The sequence below is a fragment of the Rhynchophorus ferrugineus genome, unplaced genomic scaffold (genome assembly GCF_030347505.1).
Source record: "Rhynchophorus ferrugineus isolate W39M unplaced genomic scaffold, kcgeb_rfMv2 rfM7, whole genome shotgun sequence".
In the NCBI taxonomy this organism is placed as follows: Eukaryota; Metazoa; Arthropoda; class Insecta; order Coleoptera; family Curculionidae; genus Rhynchophorus; species Rhynchophorus ferrugineus.
The window spans coordinates 34,068,612-34,084,521 of NW_027472586.1; the positions used below are offsets into that span (position 1 = coordinate 34,068,612).

At 31.4% G+C, this 15,910-nt stretch overlaps 2 long non-coding RNA genes across 6 annotated transcripts; one reads left to right on the plus strand and one right to left on the minus strand.

Annotated features, from left to right (window-relative positions):
- The first annotated feature begins 1,448 nt into the window (after positions 1-1,448).
- On the plus strand, positions 1,449-4,744 carry LOC143199842 (uncharacterized). 5 transcript variants are annotated; one of them, XR_013006551.1, is made up of 2 exons: positions 1,449-3,746; positions 4,005-4,744. It is a non-coding gene; the product is annotated as an uncharacterized LOC143199842 (long non-coding RNA). The 5 variants fall into 5 exon arrangements; XR_013006552.1 differs by lacking the exon at positions 4,005-4,744 and having other exon boundaries at positions 1,833-2,687; positions 2,816-3,507; XR_013006555.1 differs by lacking the exon at positions 4,005-4,744 and having other exon boundaries at positions 2,827-3,212; positions 3,606-3,707.
- A 580-nt stretch (positions 4,745-5,324) lies between these two features.
- LOC143199849 (uncharacterized) lies at positions 5,325-11,161 on the minus strand. The gene is made up of 3 exons (XR_013006564.1): positions 11,036-11,161; positions 10,870-10,966; positions 5,325-5,459 (listed from the first exon to the last, which is right to left on the minus strand). It is a non-coding gene; the product is annotated as an uncharacterized LOC143199849 (long non-coding RNA).
- Between the last annotated feature and the right edge of the window lie 4,749 nt (positions 11,162-15,910).

Consider the following 15,910-nt stretch of genomic DNA (forward strand, 5'->3'; position numbering starts at 1 on the left):
AGCGCGCCATATGGTGCGTTATACGACACTAATAGAATGAACTTAACAGTTACTAACTATTCATCTTGATTGAAAGATGAACTGATGATTTCTACTAAGTAACCAAAGGAATCAAAAGTCAAAAGAACTTTTTGTATGGCATTATTGGTAAAGTTGGGACCAACCAAATGCTGTCCAAAAGGAAGATCATGACCGATGATGATTTTAGATTTTATAATGCATGGGTGAAAATAATGAATGTTGTTGAAAAGCCAAGGAGGTTATTGTGTAGCTGGCATGTTATTAAGAACTGGAAAATCAGGGCTAGAAATAAAATTAAAAACCCAGAAATCCGAGATAACATAAAATATAGAATGAGAATGATTATGGGGGACAAACGAGGACAAATTTATTGAACATAAGGATGCATATTCCCAACAGTTACAAGAATTAGGAGAAGAGACATTTTTAAATTACTTACTAACACGAGTACAAATTAGAAGTTTAAAATGTGATAACCCTTTGCCTCCTTTTCTTTTTTGGTTATTATTTCCAGAGTAAAGAACAAATTATGATGTGTCCACATCGTTAAAGCATTAATACAAATATAGTTACTGAAAGCTTAAATAAAATGTAATAAAATGAAAAGGAATTTAAATATTAGGTAAGTATATATGAATAAATCACGATGAATGAACGTGATCTTTCGCAAAATTGGGTTTGGTCTCGTGAATGAAGGGTACGTGCAACATGATGTGTTTTACGTGGCCGTTATATTTTTGTTTCAACATTTTCAATATTTTTAATTCGATTCGTTTTCGATTTTACCTTCAGTATTCCTTTTCATTTTATTTCTATACATTTCATTATTTCCAATTAATTTTTTTTTAAATTTTTTGTCAAAATTTTCTTTCACAATCTTTTGAACTCATAGATATTTTTACATCACTGTTTAGTCAACAGCGTCTCGGCTAAACATTTCTTTCGGCGCAATGTTTATTTCATAATGACTTCCTTCGCACGCCGTCTCTGGCATAATGGCAGACATTTTGATTTGAAAGGCTTTGGGCAGCTTCGGTCGGATACCGTCTTTATTTGTTTTTTCTGAATTAACCTAACGTATGTGACTACGGATTAGTCACAGAGCAACTCCAGAAGCTAGGTACCGATTGCAGTCACCGTAGACTCGTCATATCTTCGCAGAGGACCAGAATTGCCAACGTCTCGTCGTCGAAGAAAATAAGCTATCACGTCGTCGAACAATCGATCATTCCACAGCGTCGATTACGGGAGCTCTGTCCGAAAAATAGCTTGTTTTCGAACACATTCAAGTACCAAAGCGACGATGATAGCCACCACACGACACAGCGTGTAGTAACCATCCAAGCGTAGCAAGACAAGTAAGCCCATAGTAATTGATATATTCTCTATCGCCAAGCCATATTCGAAAAACAATAGAGAACACAACGCTTGTGATAGCCACCACACGACACAGCGTGCAGTAACCATCCAAGCGTAGCAAGACAAGTAAGCCCATAGTAATTGATATATTCTCTATCAACAAGCCATATTCGAATAATAATAGAGAACACAACACTTGTGATAGCCACCACACGACACAGCGTGTAGTAACCATCCAAGAGTGGTCGTGAACAAGAAAAGTAAACCCATAGTAGTTGATATATTCTCTATTCAACAAGCCATATTCGAAAAACAATAGAGAACACATCACTTGTGATAAACACCACACGGCACAGCGTGAAGTAACCATCCAAGCGTAGTCGTGGACAAGACAAGTAAGCCCATAGTAGTTGATATATTCTCTATTCAACATGTCATATTCGAAAAACAATAGAGAACACATCACTTGTGATAGACACCACACGGCACAGCGTGAAGTAACCATGCAAGCGTAGTCGTAGACAAGACAAGTAAGCCCATAGTAGTTGATATATTCTCTATTCAACATGCCATATTCGAAAAACAAAAGAGAACACATCACTTATGATAGCCACCACACGGCACAGCGTGAAGTAACCATCCAAGCGTAGTCGTGGACAAGACAAGTAAGCCCATAGTAGTTGATATATTCTCTATTCAACATGCCATATTCGAAAAACAATAGAGAATACATCACTTGTGATAGACACCACACGGCACAGCGTGAAGTAACCATCCAAGCGTAGACGTGGACAAGACAAGTAAGCCCATAGTAGTTGATATATTCTCTATTCAACAAGCCATATTCGAAAAACAATAGAGAACACATCACTTGTGATAGACACCACACGGCACAGCGTGAAGTAACCATCCAAGCGTAGTCGTGGACAAGACAAGTAAGCCCATAGTAGTTGATATATTCTCTATTCAACATGCCATATTCGAAAAACAATAGAGAACACATCACTTGTGATAGACACCACACGGCACAGCGTGAAGTAACCATCCAAGCGTAGTCGTGGACAAGACAAGTAAGCCCATAGTAGTTGATATATTCTCTATTCAACATGCCATATTCGAAAAACAATAGAGAAAACATCACTTGTGATAGACACCACACGGCACAGCGTGAAGTGAACCATCCAAGCGTAGTCGTGGACAAGACAAGTAAGCCCATAGTAGTTGATATATTCTCTATCACCAAGCCATATTCGAAAAACAATAGAGAACACAACACTTGTGATAGCCACCACACGACACAGCGTGCAGTAACCATCCAAGCGTAGCAAGACAAGTAAGCCCATAGTAATTGATATATTCTCTATCAACAAGCCATATTAGAATAATAATAGAGAACACAACACTTGTGATAGCCACCACACGACACTGCGTGTAGTAACCATCCAAGAGTGGTCGTGAACAAGAAAAGTAAGCCCATAGTAGTTGATATATTCTCTATTCAACAAGCCATTCGAAAAACAATAGAGAACACATCACTTGTGATAGACACCACACGACACAGCGTGAAGTAACCATCCAAGCGTAGTCGTGGACAAGACAAGTAAGCCCATAGTAGTTGATATATTCTCTATTCAACATGCCATATTCGAAAAACAATAGAGAACACATCACTTGTGATAGACACCACACGGCACAGCGTGAAGTGAACCATCCAAGCGTAGTCGTGGACAAGACAAGTAAGCCCATAGTAGTTGATATATTCTCTATCACCAAGCCATATTCGAAAAACAATAGAGAACACAACACTTGTGATAGCCACCACACGACACAGCGTGCAGTAACCATCCAAGCGTAGCAAGACAAGTAAGCCCATAGTAATTGATATATTTTCTATCAACAAGCCATATTCGAATAATAATAGAGAACACAACAATTGTGATAGCCACCACACGACACTGCGTGTAGTAACCATCCAAGAGTGGTCGTGAACAAGAAAAGTAAGCCCATAGTAGTTGATATATTCTCTATTCAACAAGCCATTCGAAAAACAATGCAGAACACATCACTTGTGATAGACACCACACGACACAGCGTGAAGTAACCATCCAAGCGTAGTCGTGGACAAGACAAGTAAGCCCATAGTAATTGATATATTCTCTATCACCAAGCCATATTCGAAAAACAATAGAGAACACATCACTTGTGATAGACACCACACGGCACAGCGTGAAGTGAACCATCCAAGCGTAGTCGTGGACAAGACAAGTAAGTCCATAGTAGTTGATATATTCTCTATCACCATACCATATTGGAAAAACAATAGAGAACACATCACTTGTGGTAGACTCCACAGGACACAGCGTGCAGTAAAAATCCAAGCGTAGCAAGGCAAGTAAACCCATAGTAATTTATATATTCTCTATCACCAAGCCATATTCGAAAAACAATAGAGAACACAACACTTGTGATAGCCACCACACGACACAGCGTGCAGCAGTAACCATCTAAGCGTAGCAAGACAAGTAAGCCTATAGTATTTTATACATTCTCTATTACCAATCCATATTCGAAAAATAGTATAGAACAAAACACTTCTGATAGTCACCACATGGCACAGCGTGCAGTAACCATCCAAGCGTAGCAAGACAAGTAAGCCCATAGTAATTGTTATATTCTCTATCAACAAGCCATATTCGAATAATAATAGAGAACACAACACTTGTGATAGCCACCACACGACACTGCGTGTAGTAACCATCCAAGAGTGGTCGTGAACAAGAAAAGTAAGCCCATAGTAGTTGATATATTCTCTATTCAACAAGCCATTCGAAAAACAATAGAGAACACATCACTTGTGATAGACACCACACGACACAGCGTGAAGTAACCATCCAAGCGTAGTCGTGGACAAGACAAGTAAGCCCATAGTAGTTGATATATTCTCTATTCAACATGCCATATTCGAAAAACAATAGAGAAAACATCACTTGTGATAGACACCACACGGCACAGCGTGAAGTAACCATCCAAGCGTAGTCGTGGACAAGACAAGTAAGCCCATAGTAGTTGATATATTCTCTATCACCATACCATATTGGAAAAACAATAGAGAACACATCACTTGTGGTAGACTCCACAGGACACAGCGTGCAGTAAAAATCCAAGCGTAGCAAGGCAAGTAAACCCATAGTAATTTATATATTCTCTATCACCAAGCCATATTCGAAAAATAATAGAGAACACAACACTTGTGATAGCCACCACACGACACAGCGTGCAGCAGTAACCATCTAAGCGTAGCAAGACAAGTAAGCCTATAGTATTTTATACATTCTCTATTACCAATCCATATTCGAAAAATAGTATAGAACAAAACACTTCTGATAGTCACCACATGGCACAGCGTGCAGTAACCATCCAAGCATAGCAAGACAAGTAAGCCCATAGTAGTTGATATATTCTTTATCACCAAGCCATATTCGAAAAACAATAGAGAACACATCACTTGTGACAGACACCACACGACACAGCGTGTAGTAACCATCTAAGCGTAGTCGTGGACAAGACAAGTAAACCCACATTAGTTGATACTTTCTGTATCACCAAGCCATATTCGAAAAACAAGAGAACACATCACTTGTGACAAGACACCACACGACACAGCGTGCAGTAATTATCCAAGCGTGTCGTGGACAAGACAAGTAAGCCCATAGTAGTTGATATATTCTCTATCACCAAGAGATAATCGAAAAACAATATAGAACAGATCACTTGTGACAGCCACCCTACGACACTGCGTACAGTAGCCATATATAAAAAAAGTCCATAGTCGTTAATTTCTCATCATCCACGACTAAACCTAATTCAAAAAACAATAGACAAGATACGATTTGAAAGAGATAAATGTGAAGATCCACCTTATGTGACTATATTAGTAATTAATTAAAAAACAAAAAACTCCGTAAATTTATTAAATAATTAAACGTTTTTTCGATTAGTGGATTTTAATTTCTTCTTCTGTCATTTGCATTGTCGTCATTTTTCCAAACGTTATCAAATTGACACTGTAAGCCAGGCACCTGTAAACAAAAAAAATATTTTAAGAATTTGGAATACAGCTGAAGTATTAAAAATACATAACTAGGAACAAATGAAGGACATGCTAATAATATAAAATTAATATCTAAATAATATGAATGAAATATATATGATATTACGTCAATGATGAAGGAACAAATGAAGGACATGCTAATAATATAAAATTAATATCTAAATTAATATTATGAATGAAATATATATGATATTACGTCAATTATGAATTAGTGTATAAATTGATAGTCTCGTTCGGGATTGATCGAGTTGTAGTATATATAAATTACTATTAATGGAATATATGGTTTACAAAAATCGGTGACCTTAAAATGTAAATGAGGTGGCACAGCTGTTATAACCATATGTTATAACGTTAATTATTAATTGCAGATACAATTGCATTAATTAACTGCAGATTACACTTCAAAGGCGCCAATTTGTATGTTCAGAATAAAACCACCCTGACAAGCATGGGAAGTATTATGTAAAAACCTTATGAATTTTTATTACTAATAAAAGTGTTTGTGTATTTAGTAAATACAGACGTATAATGTTTCAGATGTGGGATAAAGACCAAGCGGTTAGTGAATTATAATGATGGTGTACAAAATTATGTAAAAAATGTAGTATTCCGTATAGAAATCGATAGAAAACATAGCATATATTAAAACATTATTGTTATAGGTTAATTTTCAGAAATACAGCCTCATTTAGTGATTATTCGCAAATATGATAATAAAAATGACGTGAAACAAAAATCAGCGCGTGTGCAAACCATATAAAAACATTTTTACATTACATTTTTACATTTTGACATATTATTTTGTTTCTGAAATTCAATTAATTTTAGAGTAGCACTTCCCTTTCGAATATAGATATATTAATTACCGAAAACGCAAATAGAAGAAAATGTTAAAATTTTGTAGTAAATTTAACATGATTATACAAGGACACTTATGGTGGAATATACAAAACTGTCTATTAAAAGCCAGATTAACAAATTACGCGGACAATAATTTAAAAAAACAACATATTAAAAAATAAATTCTGAATAAAACAATTATATTCAAATACAGATAGAATAAAAATTATATTAAATGAGTTGAAAATTGAACCGACCTCAAAAAATAAATAAAGAACTCACTAAAAATTAAAAAATAATCAAACTTAGATTTTTAACACAAAAAATGTTTTTTCAATAAAGTATGTACATAATAATCGTTATAACTAATAAAACGGATGAACAGGAATAGCATAAAAAATATATAATAAATTTCAAAACAATAAGGAGTATACAATGAAAATTTGAGTTCTTCATTAAAATGATCATAGAAAATAATGTTGAAAGGCTTGAATTTAATTGAACAGTAATTGAAAATTGATCTAGCTCGAAAGCGAAAATGAAACAAGAAATATATATGAAGATAGAAATAAAATTGGAAAATATAGGTGCAAAACTACAAACAAAATGGGAATTCTAAAAGTAATGATATCAATGAAATAGTTGAGACTATTATTGGCCACAAAAGTAATTATGAAACGCAAAAAAGACTTGACCAGAAAAACCACAACATACAATGTCCTATTGTATTTATATATACAAACCTTTAACTGATGATCTAGCCAAAAAAGACAAAAAAGTTTTCATGAATTAAAAATTGACTGTCAAATTTAAAGTAAAAGAGAACCCTAAAAGTTTTTGAGTTCTGTTAAATTAGTGTTATGTATAAATTAGTATTAAATAAAGATATTGTTACAATTGCATGATGCGTGTATGTATATGATGCTACATATACGACGTGTCCATGTATGTTACCGATTGGTTATATTAACCCAATGTATTATCTGTTCCTCCATTTTTTACAGTATAGTTTAAGACCAATCTTCACAATAGCTTGATAGTCGATGGTTGATTATTATAAAATGCGAAAATAAAATGAGCCATCATTATTTGAGGAGTCAATTAGTAACCACGCCAGAAACAGAACACGAAACAACACGCAGCCCAGAGACATGATTGACGACGATATTGCAGAACCAAGAATGCACAGATAGACTAACAAGAAGAGCCACAACAAACGTACGCCAATATGGATGTTTACAACAAGCATGCCGTTAATCTAAGGAACCCCGTCAATCAAGTTGTCTACGTGGAGGACCTCAACAAACGAGCTGCCAACCAAACCAAACCAAAAAAAAATCAAATAGTACATCAAGTAATAAAAAACCAACAATTGTAGCAAGGACGGCCTCCAAGTAACATCATTAGACACGATTGGCACAAGTACCCAAAAAAAAAACAAAAACCAATAAGGCGAGAAAAAATTAAAAAAACAACATTGATTTTGAAATCAAAATAGAAAAACAAGCTTAAAACTCAAAAAAGGGAGTAGTTAATCCACATGTTTTGAGATTAAAACTAATCAATATTTTGTTCGAAAAACCATAGTATAGGAAAACAAATGAAGATATTAAACTAATATACTGTTAACACTTTAAACAGATTTGGACACAGCAAGAGGTAAATAAATCAACCGCATTCACATATAGCAAAAAATTGTGGTGGTATACTTTGCAGGCTTTCTCATTAAAACCAGTAAATCCATCTACAGTAATCCTTGTAAAATGGAGATACAGGTAAATTAGACATTTATTTGGTAGGCATCTTAACACTCAAAGTTAACATTATACCTTATAAACTTTATTTAACTTTATAGCCACATACACCAAATCTAAAATAAAATATTTTCGATTTTACGATAATTATAATTCCTAAATAATTTATACTAATATCACATCTGAAAATTCTAAATTAACAAACTGGAAATATAGGAACAAATAACAGGATCATTTGTGACTACTGTGACTACTAAGAATTTGCGACAAAATCAAATAGTTTCTATAAATGTTACATTACATTTATACATTTTGGAAATCCTAAAATGGAAAATGGCCAAAGGATTAAGGACTGAAATTAATCGACAGAATTACATTTTTAATTCAATATCATACATTCATAAAATCCTAAATTAAACATTAACAAACAGACCTTCTCTCAGAAGAATAAATGTTTAGCAAGCAAACTTAACAAAGGTAAACAATAAAATGTTATTATCAATTTTATAATTTAGCTTTTAGCTTTAAGTTTATAATATGAGAGATATGTTTAAACAGTAATCAAATTTGATAATAACATATAAAGAAATGTCGGTAAATGCATGATTTGTTAGAAAGGTAATTTAATAAAATATAATTAAAATAGAATTCTATTAAAAATGATCATGTTTTAATTGCCAAATTATGTATGAATTAGTGAAATAATTGATATAATATGTAAAAAAAAGTTAAGAAATAGAGTTTGGCCTGATGTATGACATATGATGATGTGCCAAAAATATATATCAACAATTAAAATACTAAATTTAATATTATTGTATATAATGACAGATGATCAAGACAAATTAACATGACTAATTAAATAAACTAATAAAAGGCAGTAACTAATCAAAAACAGATTAACATAGAAATGCAAGAATAAAAGCGAAACAAACCTAAAGTGTCGACGATTACATGGGATATAAATAATTTTAAGAAGGGAAATTGTAATTTGTAAGTTATTAAAATCAGACTACAGAAAAAAGTAGATAGAATTTTGTTAAAAGATATAAGATTTGCAAAATAAGAACAAATGTAATTGATAGTAAATTTTGCTTGGATCTGGAGGTTCTGAACAAGATCTAAATTATAGGATATACAGGTGGTATAAAATAAACGATATAAGAAGCATAAAATACACGATACCCATGGAAAATGTTAAAATAGGCGCTGAATAGAATGAAAACATTAAATGTACCTCATCCAAAGGTTTCCAGAGATACACAATAAACTAAAGGGAATAATAAAATGAATTTGACGCGAAGAATGATATCCCCAAGTGACAGCAATATAAAAGAATAAAGAGTAAAGGATATTACGATAAAATGAAAATTAGGTTTACATTGTAAATGCATTACTGCACATGCTCTGCATTGGGCCAACTTCACCGGGATGGGTATCCCACCATCAAACCTAATATTTTGTATAAGCACATGTTGAATTTGTGTATCATTTAATACCAAAGTTACAATACTTCTAAAAGACAATATTCCTATATGACAAAAATTTATAATTAAAGAATATATAGATTGATGAGAAAGTATCGCTTGTGAATTGATTAACAAAAGATTCTACAATATTAGAGTTAATAAAAGGTATTATTTTTCTGTCACAGGCCGTGGAGCCTACAATTTAAGTTAAGTAACTATTTTATAACAAGCAAGGCTACTAAAAATAATATACATTTCACTGAACAAAAATTAGTTTCCTATATAACCTCTTCATTAAAAATAAATAATTTAATAATTTTAATCTGATTTCAATGACAACACACTGAAAAAGTATTAAACCCTGTTCCATCAGAATATTGAAAAATATCAACATTATTGTTAATAAAATATAGTAATTTAATATTATAATTAGTTAAATGATATGAGAATATGTTTCTTGAAATAATGGTATATAGCTTTCGATAAAAATTCACTATATAAACACTTCCATCCCATCAACAAGCATAAAATTAAAATTGTTGTAATAAAAGAAATGAAATGAAGAAGAAAAAGATCTAGTTTAAAAAATCCTTAATAGGAACTGAAAAATACTCAAATCATGCATAAATCTTCAATACTCTAGATATTCTGCTAGAAATAAGAAATATCGAGAGAAACATACCAGGTTGTTATTAACTTAAATTATAATGAATTAGAAAACCAGATGCCAATATTTATACTAAACTTAAAATAAAATGGAAATGTACTGCTTTTTTAGAAAAGTATTTAAGAAAATTAGCCTAAGAAGAAATAACTCCTTGATGACATAAACATATCTCATGCCTCAATAAGGACAAAGAAAACATATTAAACATGTAACAAATTGCATAAAAATTACTATATGAAGAAAGAAATATAAACTTAAATTCAATGCTTAATAACAAAAAAATCAGTAATGATACCATAAAGAGATTTAACACAAGTTAAACTTATATACAAATAAAAGGCTGAGCTTGGTACCACTTCATGATTAGAAAACATTATTAAATTACATCTTCATTTCTTAACTATTTTCCTAAAAACATCAAAACATTTAATAGTTTAAAACATATATTCCACAGAGAATAATACAAAAATCCAGTAATACAACAATTTTGAATCAAATATCTCGTTTCTGGATTTTAATAAACTTAAATAAAATAAATAGATAAATTAAAATTTTATAATACCAATTTGTAATATTCCCAATAAGGCAATTGTTAATTTGAAATAATAATAACAGATAAATGAATTAAAATTGAAAATCACTTACGTTTGCAAATTTATTCTAAGGCACCTTTGTTCGTTTCCCAAACCAAATAATTTTTCTTGCAAATAAATATCCCCAAGTAAGATACTCTATTTTCAATCTAAACAAAACACAAAAGAGATTCGTATTAGAAAATAGACTAAATTAACAATCAAAGTTCCTATGTTACCTGTTATTATACATTCTTCAATTCGAGGTGCTAACTGAGCAGAAGACGAACACCAAATGAAATAACGAAAACGAATCTCACAAGCAAAATTAAAATTTTGAAAGCCATGGCTGCCATCACAGCTTTGCCAACCGTCATCAGTTTCAATTTAAGAATGTTTGACCCAAAGTTATATAATCGATAACAAGATTTTTCATAATATTTCAATTAAAATTACCATATCATAGAGGTTCTGTTATTTTCTCAGTTTGGAATCTTAATTTTAATTAAAATAATTATTCTATTCCAGCAAATTAAACCTCTCTTACTTCAAGGTCATATTCAAAAAGTTCTGTGAATCTGATATCTAGTATCTAATAAAGGATATAATGCTTTTACATACTTTAAAAGGCTTTCAAAAAATACTGGCTCTTAAAAAAATCGATTTTTCAATCGAAAAAATGTGGACCAAAAATGTCGATATTATTTCAGCATTTAGCGTATTATATGTTGCCTAATCTAAAAACGCTGCTTGTACAATACTATAACAACAAATTCATAAATATTATTGCTATGTTTTGTGCTTATGTGGAATATATGTTTTAAGACACTTGGACTATGAATGAATTATATACTCCGTTTTATTAATAATCTAGAAATGAGGTGTAACATGATCGTTACCAATTAATTGAGAATTTCAGTTGCTTGCCAGACATTGACTCCTAATCAGTGATTACTATTTTATGTATGTGTTTAAAATTATCATTTGAAATAAGTAGAAAGTGTAAGTATACTGTTTTGTTATTTTAGAAAGACTTAATATGACTGAATGATGTATTTTTTATAAACTAATATAAAGTAAAAATAATTATAAATTTTAAAAGAAATGAATGGCATTAAGTATTAGTATTCAAGATTGCTTAGCACTAAGTCTAAAGGGAAAACAATGAAATAATTAATACATATATAAATAATAAGATATAGACTTAAACATTAGTGAAACTGTAAATTAAAATATAAATACAGTCAAGCCTATCTCATTTCAAATTATTTTAATTTGATACTTAGTTTATAAGGTATTCTATGTGTTCAGTTCTCTGTAATTTATAGTTAGATGAGACATTCTTCCAAAAGCCAAACAAGTTTAGAAAGAATATCTTCAAATACTACAAAAATATTAATACGATACCATTTAATAATCTGCTTTTCTTGCTGCATCAATTTAAATTAATATTCATAAAAATTGTTTGTACAACTAGTCCATAAATTAGAATTTTTAATAAGCAATATGTGATATCGGTCAATTTTGGACACTTTCTACAGCTACGATAAATTTGATAATATTTGAAGTTTAGATTAAACATATTAATTAGTATCTTTATAAGTTATGATTGAATGATTATTTCACCATTATTTTTAGCCTGCTTTAATATTTTAATTAAAACTTTGACATAAAACATATGTTGTTCAGCTTCCTTCTTAGAAAGTACATTAGAGTTGGAGAGATAAACTAAATGGGTGTTACAATACAATGATACCCTCTACTATTTAATGACATTTTTTATGATTTGCTTTATATTTAACACAACATAATCATCTATCAATATATGAAGGAAAAATCTTTTTTAAAAATAATACATGCAGAAGAATATTTTGCTAGAACAATATCACAAACAGTTATGTTGAAAGGCAGTTAGAGTTTTTTGAGTCTAACACTTAATATATCCGTAATGGTTATTTGCAAATACATTTAAATAGTGGAATATGTTTTTATAATATATTATTTCCATTTCTAAGCCATACGTTTTTTGGGAATGTTAAAAAATATAATTAATTTAGCCAATAATTTTATTACACGCCAATATTAGATGCATTAGATGCAATGGCATTACTATTTATACAAGCAAATCGATGTTTAATGCATTATATTACTCCAATAGTATCTCAGATACTTATAATGAGTGCTACCAATGGAAAAACTACTAGCGCCTTCGCCATTTTATGAAATCGCTCAACACAATTTTCCAAAAAATTTCAAGAATTTAGGTTTCGCAACGTAATATTCATGTTTATTAGTGTATTGAATCCGAAAATAGCTTGTTCTCGTCATAGGATGACAGGTTTATTGACACTATGTACCTAACTAAACTAAACGAGATTAAAATAAAAGAGAATAGACTAATTAAAGAAATTTTATTTAATTTACAGACCATTAACAATTTAAAACAATAGCGATAAACCACTGAATTATTACCGCGAAAATTTAACTTGTTCGTTCTTCGTATGAAAAAATAAAAAATATCGATATATCGTTATATTTTCGAAAAATTAAAAAGACCTTTATAAATTTTTGTCAATCTGTTCTTGCCTATTATTTTAATTTCTATTATACGTGCACCTTAAATTGGTATAACACTTGAACAAAATTTATGTTTAAGGCGAAATCTTGGAAAACTTCGCAGATCCATTTGAATTCGACGTTATCGTACTTGTTTGATGTAGTAATAAGCATTAAGAATTAATTGAATAATTTTAATGGCCGGCTTCGTTAGCGTAAAGGTCAAGGCGACAGGAGGGTCCTCCTACTCTTACGATAGTCGCGGATTTGATTTTTGCTGGTGCATGGATGTACTTTATGTTTGGGATTGTAATTGAAATGTCTTTATAGGCAACATTGGAAAATCAGACAAGGAATAACCATCCCAGTCACGTCAGTCACCAGGCTGGGTAAGACCGGAAGTCTTCTGAGATAGACTCTAAGCAGGTCACTGCTTTAGGGAGAACCGTTGGTGAAAAGGAGGCTTTAAAATATATCCTTGGAAAATAATAACTCATTTAACCATGGATATTGTAAGAGTACCTACCCTAGAATTTCTACTATGAACAATTATTTCAGAAAATTCCATCTATTCCATAATTAATTTTAATTTTGTTATTTGCAATCCATTCTATAATAAATTAGATATCCCGCGAAAATATATGTTTTAAGAAAAATACTTCGACAAAATACCAATTTATTTTTATACATTTTCTCGGTATTTTTTTCTTAAAACAGACAAAGACAGGAACCATTCTGGGAAATAATAAATCGTTCGGAATATCTTTGGTACTTAGAATTACTCGGTAGTTCTTTTATTACATCGGGTAGCTACCTTTATGTTGTACACCTTTTAATTTTATTATTTTTGGTCATTTATGTTTCTTAAAAAGGTTTGAAGAATAATACAAATAAACCAGACGGGATTTCCGCTTCTTTTTAATTGTTAGATTTGTCGCCTTTGTGAAAACTCAAGCAGAAATAATTACGATGGATGGCAATGAAATTTCTAATATTTTTTCGTGGGCTGTGTTTGCCATGTGATACCTTAATATGTCCCAGGTATGTTAGAACTTCATAAGTGTTCTCTTGTGATGACGCGACGGTCAGAGTCACCAGATTTTTCTTATTCAGTTTATTTAACTGTGTTTTGTGCCGCCCAACCTGACTTTCATCAAACATTGGATGCGATTGTGCACAGAGTATTTCAATTTTAAGTCTTTAATTTCGATTTATTATTTAATAAATCTCCTTTTATTATTTCTCATGTATTATTTTTCATTTATTATTCTCTAGATATTATTGCCTACTTATTTATCCATTTATCGTTATCTATTCTATTCTCTTCTATTTAATTATTTATTCGTATTAATTTATCTGTAAATTAAAGATAATAGTTTTATGGTTGCAACAGAAATTAACGCCAAAGTGATCAAAGTTGCTGATGTGTAATTAACTTCTGTTGATAATTTGAAGAATACATAAACGCCACTGAAAAAGGCTTCTGCTGTTTCTTGGTGGCAGATAATATAAAGTGTGGCTTTTGGCTTGTTCCCTTCTGCACACTGCATGTTCATCATAGCTGGAGCTGGATAAGTGAGTGCACAATAGCAATAGCTTTTCTCTTGTATTTGCATTAGTACACAAGCATGGCGGTACGGGATTAATACATCGTTATGTGTTTCCCAAATTAAAATAAAACTAATCTACTAAAACAAAGCATAAGAATACACTAAACAAGTTCATACGGTTTGGATCGCCACAATCTTATGATTTCCTGCGTGTTGTCCACTAGCTGTATTGCCTCCACGCTGCTATGATTTATCAACTTTATTTCATGTTTCAATTGACTAATATAGCCTAAGATTGTTGTTAACCATATTGGTTATTTCATCATTGCTATTGATCACCACTGTCATCGTCTTTTATTGAGATTAACACTACCATTCATTATCAGTATTTGTCGATACATTTATTTATCGATACTGTTATTTATGGGTAGTATGATCCATCAGCATAATTAATTAAAATACTTTTACCTGCCAGCATAGAGTAATATATATAGTGCTAACTTAATACAAATAATTATAGAATTTTTTTGCGTGGTCTTAGCAGAAAGATGCTGCGATCGTCATTTCGCTGAGTTTCATTGGTTAGTTTAAATTACTATTACCAGCACCTGTAAAGAAGATATTTTCATGGGAAAGCATTTCATTGATCGAGGACTTCATACGCATCACGTGATCAACCTCTAACGTCATATTCTACTGACCAATTAAATTTGAAGTAAAACTTTTATAAGGAAATTCAAATGAACCAATAAAAAAGTGGTCTCAAAGCCAGCATTGGTTAGACCACTCAAAACATTTCCTCGATATCTCCTATTTAAGTGAAATCTCTGTATATACACTCTATGGTTGCCAGGACCGTTATATTTCAATATTACCTGATATTAGAAGTATCTGTCGTGAGATGTCACTGATCCCTGTTATATTTCATGTATATTATAATATAACTTTTATCATTGTAAATTGGTTGCTCAGGTGCGTTTTTATTGTTTATAGATCTGTCCACAATAC